This window comes from Camellia sinensis, chromosome 10 (genome assembly GCF_055761805.1).
Source record: "Camellia sinensis isolate YWXY chromosome 10, ASM5576180v1, whole genome shotgun sequence".
Classification (NCBI taxonomy): domain Eukaryota; kingdom Viridiplantae; phylum Streptophyta; class Magnoliopsida; order Ericales; family Theaceae; genus Camellia; species Camellia sinensis.
Genome location: NC_138970.1, coordinates 164,290,418 through 164,299,548, shown reverse-complemented (window position 1 = coordinate 164,299,548; position 9,131 = coordinate 164,290,418).

Below are 9,131 nucleotides of genomic sequence, written 5' to 3'. Positions count from 1 at the left end.
AGGAATTTATTCAAACTTTCAAATATTAGGTGTAAATTTAATTTTTATATTGTGTAGTCAATTTGTAATAATAAATCTTAGTCTTAAATTATATATTCTAAGTAATTTTTCAGATATGTAGACTTTTCATGGCTGAAATGTTCCATTTTTTGTTTTGCCTTGTTTGTATCCTTTGATTTTATCGTAAAAATGGGATCTCACTAGCTTTCTCTTTTCCTTATCAAACCAACAACCTTTTACAAATTGCAACACTCTTTTTCATCACTTCACTTTGTGGACCCAAAAAATGAGAATAACCAGTATATAAATCATGATAGTCTACTTGAATATGACTAGTAACTTAAATTTTGGCTTTTACTGAATTTTAATACTATAATGAAATATATGGATTATATTTATATATTATAGTTTGTTAGAGGATTATACTAGTAAAAATCTTATAAATTGTCGTTAATAAGTACATAATGTTAAAATGTTAATAATTTTAACACATTTTTTTTACATTCTATCAATATCAACAATAGTTCATGCAAGATGTCTTTAGCATATAGTATTACTGCATTGGTAAAAGATACGAATATTAGGTTTGGTTAAATTACCACTACAGTAACAAATGAAATGATAAATAAATCAACTTTGCAATAGACACACTGATCTACTCAAAATTTTACCAATTACTCAAATGGTGATGAATTTTACATATTATGGAGATCACTAGCATGTCAATAGTTAATAAAATTTTAAGCAATTTATTATATCTCTATCTTTATTCTAAATAATATAATGGAGAAATATAGTCATCATACCGAAATTCTACTAGGTGTTTGGAAGGGAACACAAGAAAGCAAGTTGCCTTTGATGTTTAGTATAGTGGCTCTATTAGAAAGACAAAGTGTTGGCTTCTTTATCACACCATTTTTTTTTTTTAATTTATTGTATTTAATATGACAGAGAACACACAAAAGTGTAATACATAAAAGTCCAATGTATGGAAAGTGAAATACGAGCAAACTTCTGAGCAGTACTAGTCATATGTTTGGTTCAATGCTGAAACATTGAATGGAGACAAGGCCCAAAATCTTGATAATGCATGTCTCCACCAATAAAATGCTTCAATCTAATATTAAGATCAGACTTACACTTCAAAATAATAAAAAAAAAAAAAAAAGAGAGAGAGAGAGAAGGAGGAAAAGAAACCATTGAAAAAAGAAAAAGGAAAAAGGAAAGAAAAAAAGATGATTGTTTGTTAGGGCTTATTTAATTGTGCGAATTACAGCAAATGATTAAAATTATTAATTCATAAAATTCACATTCTATTTTTTAGTAGCAAATTTTAGAGTAAATTATACTAACACCTCCTAGGATATAGTTCAATTACATCCCACTCTTTGACGTTTTGAAAATTATATTCTCATCTTATGGTTAATAGTCTCATTTCATAAACTCCCTTATATAAAAGACAACAACTCATAGTAGAAAAATAGAAAGAATCACATTGAAGGGGGAAAAAAAAAAAAAAAGTGAAGCAAAGGAAAAGGGAGGGAAAAAAAAACAGAGGAAGTAAAGCAAATTAAGAAAAGAGAGAGTGCATGAGTTTAATGTCTTCATTTAGTCTAAATAATTACAATGACAAGGGGTTAGTGTAATTTTTCAAACGTTAATAGATGAAATGTATTAAATTCAAACCTCAGGGGGTATAAGTATAATTTATTCCAAATTTTATTATTCAGATTAGATTTCAATGGGAATTCTATCAAACAAAATTGACTGATTACAACTAATAACACAAAATACATATAATTGATATATATAGTTTTATATCTATTACAAAACAAATGTAGATGAGAGAGAATTATATATCTCATTGATCCAGTTGGATAATCAATCTTACACTAATTTTATAGATTGTTAATTTCCTCCCTATGAATCATGCTAATCAAACAGATCCTCAGGGCACTGAATCCTTTGTAACTTCTTTTTTTTTTTTTTTTCAAATTATTTGAGTGAAAAAAGTTACAATATATTGTGGTGCGTATTATGAAATGTTATGATTGTGTTAGGCACGTTACAACTGAGTCCATCCGTTATTAAACTAAAATAGTTTTCCTCCTTAATATATATAATCTCTTTCTTGATACAATCTTTTTATTTTTTCATCAATTTCTAAATCGATTTGTCTGTAACGCCCTCAAAATAAACTCATTATATATATCATTGACATGCAATATTTAAAGAAAACAATTCATTAATTTATTCATTAGAGTATTACTAAATAAAAGCATTACATGTAACATCAAATTAAATGCCCTACGGGCTAACATCTTTCCAAGCCAACACTTAGACACAAAATTATGAGTTCTAACTCAAATACAAGTAAAGCCCTAGGCTTGAATGTTTACATGTACTAACAATTAAATACAATTAACTAAAGCTAGTCTTCAAAATCCAAAAGCCAAATCCTCCCAAGCTAAGTCCTTGGAGGTAGCTTATCACCTGAACCTGAAAATGATGTTCCCATAAAGGGTGAGCCACAGCCCAGTAGAAAAATACTAAACCAAATATAAGCATTGAATAAAGCTATAGCATTCAATAGATGGTTAACCAAGATAATCAATTGTATCATTATACAGTCGCATGACACTAATGTCTAAGACACATTTCACTTTCCATTATTATCAACATGGCTCAGAACCTGGCCAAACTTACAACAGTGAACTATATATCATATTCACATTACTTTCAATATCAACAAAACAAATGAGACTCAGGCTCATATCAAAACACTTCATACTTCCCGTTTGATACACATTGTAGTGCTGTATCAATAACATGTAAAAACACTTCAATATAATTAGCACACATAATAGTGATGCTAATGGAGTCCATCCCCTATCTCCTCCCAAACAAAATCCGGTTTAGAGGTCCATCCCCTATCTTCCCCTAAACCGTGGAGTACATCCCCTATCTCCTCCCAAACAATATGCATATGCAATGCTCAATCAATACATGTATTTTCTGTATTAATTCAATAGTCTAAATTTATGACTTAAACAAATTGATTAGTTTCAATTTTCCCTAATCCACATGCAATGTCTACAACAAATACGACTATCCTCCACCGATAGCCCAAAACAGTTATTTCTAGACTGGAAATAAATATATCAACATTTAAATAGGCAAGTGATTTAAATTATCCAACTGCACCATTTAATCAGTGAATTCCTCAATTTCATGAATTAAACCAAATTCCCCAATTTCCTTAAATCAATTATACAAATTAATTTATTAATATAACTAGGGTTTTTTCCCAAAATTATCAAAGTACCCCCAACATATCAAAATACCAAAACTTAGAACAAAACTTATAAGATGGAGTAGGAAATCCCTACCTCGAAGAAAATAACCCGAATGGAGAAGACGAAGATGAATACCCAAATTCCAAAGTGCTCCAAACCACCAAACGTTCAGATTGAATGAAAGCCCTTGACTCACTCTATCTTTTTAATAAAGGACCAAGGTTAGATACTCACCCTAAATAGATCAATTCTTAGAGAGAAGGCAGGTTTAGAGAGAGAGAAAGAGAGAGAGACTCTCAAGGGGCGGTTTTCTAAAAGTTAAGAAAGAAAAGTAGGTCAAAAAGTGATCCAAAAAGTGAAATCTCGGACTGATGTAGTCGACTCCCCGCTCGAGCGTGAAAATCCCCGCTCGAGCGTCAGACACAGACTCACGCTCGAGCGTGAAAAGAGCCGCTCGAGCGTCGATTGCACACTTCTAGAAGTTTTGCAGGCAATGGTACCCGCTCGAGTGCCAAACTCTCCGCTCGAGCGGAGGGACTGCAGAGTAAAGTACTGGGAGATGGAAAAACACGCTCGAGCGTCAAAACTCCCGCTCGAGCGTATAAGCAACAACGAATAGCCCGCTCGAGCGTTAAAACTTCCGCTCGAGCGTGAAGGCCAAAATCTGGGCATCACCTTTTGGTTTCAAAGTGCAACCAACCTGTTCCAAACCTGCCCATCACAACCTAAGACCCTAATACAAAGAGTAAAGGCTAGAAGTGATAATGATACAAAAACAAATCCACGGAACCAAGTCCAAAATACAGTATACAAAGGAAGGAAAAACCGGAATCGCTATATTGTCAAACAATGTACATATACAAAACTAAAATTATAGTCTTCCGTTTGACAAATGAACACTTGAGCAACATAATTAAGCAAGAATATGACAACTTTTCTAAAATTTCACGGTAGAGGTAAATTCTCCATCCATGGTTTCCATGATTCCAAACAGTCAACACCGCCATGATTTGATCTGTCTGCGGCCGAAATTCCAATTATTTCTATTATTATTCCATTAACCCTTGAAGTACTTATATTGCTCTTGACCTAGAAAATTATATATAAAAAAGAAAAAGAAACAAACTACTAGAAACTTGGTGGGGACTTCATAGCTTGACCTTTATGTTCAATATTTAGGGATTGTTTGGTTTTTATATTCGGCTAAATAATCACAAAAGAAAAGAAAAAGTAGGAGTGAAACAACAGGGCATTTAGAGAAGAGGGATTTATGAAGCAACGTTTTAAAAATTAGATCAGAGAGTGAATTGGAAAATGAATTGGATGGACGGATTACCGGTTCAATTGTCGGCAGGGGCGGAGGCAGCATGTGACCAGGGGGGTCACATGCCCCCCCTGGATTTTGGATTTTTTTTTTTTTTTTTGCAAACATAAAAAAAAAATTTAAATAAAAAATTATAAAAATATTATTAGAGTGAAATGTCAATGACATTTTAAAAATTATGAAAACAAGAATGGTTGTTTTGATTGAAAATGAAGAGACTATTATAAATAAACTATATTAGCTATGAAATTTTTTTAATGTAATGACGATATCATTATTAGTGATATGCAAGTATAAGTAATCTCACTATAAAGATATGAAATTTATTAGATTGTTAGTTACATTTGACATATGAGGTTCACTTTTTATACATTTATTTACCATTAGTGGGTGATATTACATACCAATGATGACATGGTAGTACCATTATATTGAATTTTTAATCAAATTTTGTATCAAAAAATGATTTCTCATTATATAATTTATTTTAAGGCTTACATCCATTTTTTTTTTTTTTGGTATTGTCCATGATACACTAGTTATAAATAATTTTTTTTTTGATGCTTCCTAAAATCAATCGTAAAAAATTTACGTGAAATATTTTTTGTAAAAATTATTATAATTAGTAAGTGCTCCCTCTAAATTAAATTTCTGGTTCCGCCATTGATTGTCGGGTTGAACCGGAATAGAACCGTGACATAATAAATATATTAAAATTATATTTAAATAAAAATATATAAGTAATAAAATTATAAATTAAAAAATTAAAAATATTAAATTATCTTAAATATTTCTCCTAATATTTTTTTTACTCAAAAATATAATAATATATTTTAAAATATAATTAATTTTAATTTTGGAAGAGAAAATCAAATATTCAATATTCTCTCCATATAATTTTAATTCAAATAATTTGATTGAAAGAAGAATAAAAATTTTGAAGGAATATCAAAATTTCAATATTCCCTCCAATACATTTGATTGAATCCCACATGGATTTCTTGAGTTTTTTTGGAAATTTTTTTTTCTTATAAATAGGTAGAGATATTCACAATAATTTCAAGCTCTTAATAGGATTCCTCACAAGAGGAGACCCTTGAAAGAGAGTTTCCAATTAAAATTTTCTCATATTCTTATATATATATATATATATATATAATAAGAAAGAAGGAAAGAGAGAAAGAAATAATAATAAAAAAAAGTTATAAGAAATTAAAAAAAAAATCAAAATGTTCAATTTCAACGAACCGGCTCCAGGTTAACCGGTTCGTCGGTTCAATCGACGGTTTTTCCGGTTCCTTCTAAATAGGTCGGCTTTTAGCTTCGAATGATTTAAAGGGCATATTCGGACTGGAACCCCAACTGGTTGACGGTTCAATAGGTCAAATCGGCCAGTCCGGTCCGATTTTCAAACCATGCTATGAAGCACGGGTACGGGTACGATAAACGTACCTTGATATGGTAAAATCTAAAAAAAGGAAGGTACTGGTACAGTTTGGTATGTTTCTAAAAAAATATTTATTTTTAATTTAGAGCAATGCAAAAATTGATTATAGTTTTATTTGTTAAGATCCAACTTATAATTAATATTTAATGCCAAAAATAAAGGTATAAATTAAAATTATTAAATAACTTACAAATCATAGTTTAGTTTTAAAATAATACTAAGCATCAAATAAAAAATATAAAATAAATCTAGTGAAAAGAATTTTATTTCTGTATTAGAAGGAAATATTGTGTCAACTAAGGTACGGTACGGCTTGTGTATATATTAAGGTATGTCTGGTTATGCCAAAAATTTGGGTACATATTTCATATATTCGGTACGTATACAGAAATACCATACGAAGTATCATATGTCTGTAAGTACCCAGTACGAGTACAACATACTTTTCAAAATACCCATACTTCATAAGAGGGATGCATTTATTGTTTTAATTTACAATATCAATATATGTATCAATATCAGTATTATATCTGCTGATATCAGATAGTATTAGTCATTATATATCAATAAATAATGATAACAAAAAAGTTAAAATTCCGTTAGGTAAGGACCGGTATTTAAAATCTTGATATATATATATATATATATATATAAAACCAAATATAGTTGTATTGGCAAAAGTCTCCAAATATTCATTCCTAAATTCTCATAATTTTAAAGTTCTCTCTTTTCTATGTGGCAATTGTCTTTGATTGTCTTTCATATTTTCTATTTTCCTCCATTTTCTATTTGTTTGATTAATTAAAATGAAAATTAATTTCATGGTTTATGGCTAAAGATTTGAATTTCAAAATTCCTCCATATAGATAAATATATAAAATTTGATAAATAATTTATGAAAATTAATTTTATGGTCTACAGATAAAGATAAAAATTAAATAATTAATTTAAAAAAATTAATTTCATAACTTATAGATAATTCAAAATTTCTTCCCATAAATGAACTTATAAAAATTAATTTCATGATCTATAGATAAAGATAAAGGTTAAAAAATTGATTTAAAGAAAATGAAATTACTCCTTTTTTTTGCCCTTTATTTTGTAGTTTAATTAATTTCAATATAGATAAACATATAAAAATTCATAAATAATTTATGAAAAATTATTTCATGACCTATAGATAAATAAACATATAAAAATTGATAAATTATTCATAAAAAATAATTTTGTGGTCTATAGATAAAGATAAAAATTAAATAATTGATTTACAAAAAATTAAAACAATAAAATTTAAATAAAGATATGATTTGTTAATCTGTATCTATCAAAAACATATCTATCTAAATCCTTATTTTGATTTACTTATATTTTTTTTCTCATTCTATCATATATTATCCTCTTTTTTTTTTTTAATTTTGAATTTTTTTATCTTATGAAATATCCTTATCTATAATGTACGGGGAGCAAATATTCAAGCAAGCCCGTATTCATTTCTTTCAAGCTCCTGTCTGTCCGGTTGACTTGCGAGCACAACGGCGGTGAGCTACCCGGCGGTGTGTGGCCGGAATACCCCTCCGACGATCAAGTTAGACACACACAAGGATAGAGAGAGAGAGAGAGAGAGAGAGAGAGAGAGTGTGTGTGTGTGTGTGTGTGTGTGTGTTTTGTGTAAATCTCACCAAATGTTCATCTGCCCAAGCATGGGGGGCGCAGACATGCTTATATACGTTCCGCGCCCCAAATCTACTCCCATTAGTCTCTCGACATGTGGTACTGCTATCCCATCTGTCAGCACAAATCCAGCTGATCATCACCTACCTAAACTGCCATCCCACTCTACTGGGAGCTTGGTGTAGACACCCCATTTTTGACCGCCCTTAAGACTTGGACGCGACTGATGGTTTACTTGATGGAGAAGGTGTACAGGGCAAAGGTTCAGTTTCTTCGGCAAGGAGAGAGTCAAATCTCAACTTCATACCCCTTTTTTGGACCGAAACAATCTTGATCAAAAGATCTTAGACTTGAAACCCTCTCTTTCAAAACGTTTTGAAAATAAAGTTCCTACGATGTTCCGACGCTCGCATTTCGTTAAATGTTGCACTTTTCGGTAAACCGAGCAAGGACAAAGTAGAAATGAATGAAAGAGAGATGAAATCTTTGAAAAATCTTTCAAAAACACCTTAGTTAGGGGTTTGGAGTTGAAGAAAAGAAGAGAACAGGGAAGAAACTAGTTTGGGAGAAATTCGGCATGAATCTGGGTAGGAGAGAGTCGAGCAGCCCTCGCTGAATCAGGCTTATTCATTTGCATACTTGGATTTTAGATATGAGGCCACCTCCATTGGAAAGAATACTTCCAGGGCTTCATTTTGCACTCAAGAATCTCCTAAATCCAAGTCCGGACGGAGGAGATATGGTTGGTTGAAGTAGGGCATCACTCTGGTTGGACCGAATCTGAGCGGCTTCACCAAAACAGGCATAACTTTTTGCACAGATGGAATTTTAATGCAAGGTTTGCGCCATTGGAAATATAAGTTCTGGGGCTTCAATTTGGCCACATGGACGACCAAAAAATCAGATGGCTGACCACTTAGGTGGTCTAAAGAAAGTTTGGCATGAATCCGGTTGGACCGAATCTGCGTGGCTTCACCAAAACAGGAATAACTTTTTGTACAAGATAAATTTTAATGTAAAGTTGGCTCCATTGGAAAGATAACTTCTGGGGCTTCAATTTGGACACAAGAATGATCTGAAAAGGAGTTCATAAGGAGGAGTTATGGCCATTTGAAGTTGGACCTGGAAAGAAGAATTTTCCTAAAGTAGCAGGCCGACCAGAAAAGGTGGCTGGCCAACCACCCTCTCCTGAAAAAGTGGTCGGCCGACCAGGAAAAGTAGTAGGCCGACCAGGAAAGGTGGCCGGCCGACCACTTATGCCTGGAAAGCTCAGAATTGATAGATATTTTCCCTCCAGCTGTCTTACACAACCTCTAGCTGTCCTATAATCAGATATTTTCGAGCCAACTCTCATTTTTTATATATATGAGTTATATCTCTCATTTTTGAGAAC